This window comes from Otolemur garnettii, unplaced genomic scaffold, assembly GCF_000181295.1.
Source record: "Otolemur garnettii isolate 467f Iridium unplaced genomic scaffold, OtoGar3 scaffold00066, whole genome shotgun sequence".
Lineage (NCBI taxonomy): Eukaryota > Metazoa > Chordata > Mammalia > Primates > Galagidae > Otolemur > Otolemur garnettii.
Window position 1 is genome coordinate 8,463,615 of NW_003852461.1, and position 1,137 is coordinate 8,464,751.

Sequence of the window (1,137 nt, forward strand, 5' to 3'; positions counted from 1 at the left end):
GTGAGCTGTGATGCCACAGCACTCTACCCAGGGGGACAGCCTGAGGCTCTGTCTCAAAAAAAAAAAAAGAAAAAAAAAAGATTCTATTTAAAAAGATACAGGAATGAGTAGCTCTTACCTTGCTAATTAGGTTGACTGTAAATGCACTATCCCAGGCCTAATGTGGGCACTCAGTGCTGCTCAGAATTTTCATTATGAATTGGTAACTTTCCTTATTTTCCAGATTTACCCACCTCCCCTCCCCTCCCACACAGGGAGAAAAAGACCATCATGAATGACATTCCTACTTATTTTCTTAAAAACACTTCTCCTTCCTGTCTTGAAGACTTCTGGGAGACAAGTTAGCAAGGTAACCAACCACCTAACATCCCGTGCCAAACAGACTTGCTATCTCTCCCCGGTACTGGGGACCAGCACGCTCTCTCGGGCGGCTACCCTGGCCTCCAAGTTCTGCTCTTCACCCCAGGCCCTGCAGCAGCCCATCCGTGCTAATAAGGAGGAACCTGATCACAGAACAGGGGCAGCTTAGGTCCCCGCAGTGTCTCGTCCACAGTCAATCTGCACCAGGATATTTGGGAGTTGACCAGGATTTTGTTTGAACTCGGGTTTGGGCTATTTGATTTCATTCCGTCTCCATTACCCCGGTTAACTAAGACTGCACATTTGTATCAAGAACTTTATGATTACTTTTTAAAGGATAATTTTAAGCAAAAAAAGAAAAAAATCAGAAATGTTCCTCATTCATTGGAAAAATAAAGACCAAGCAATAAGGAATAGTATAAATTACAACCTAGATATAGAATACACTGCAGGCATTAAAAATTATTTTGTTAAAATGTATTTAAATAGAAAAATCTTTACAGTATGAAGAGACAGACCACAAAAATAGTATGGGTAATATACTGTTTTTGTGGAGAAATAAGCACATTTATGCATGAAAAAACTACTGAAAGGACAGACAGCAAAACACTAACGTTGTTTCTTTTGGGCTGTGGAATGAGATGATTTTCTTTGCCTTTTTTGGTGTTTTCCCAAAATTTCTGCATTGGGCTTATATTAATTTTGTAAATAGAAATAAGCACAATGGATGCTGATTTGATGAGAGGAAGGAAAAGAAAAAACCCCAGAACCCTGGGA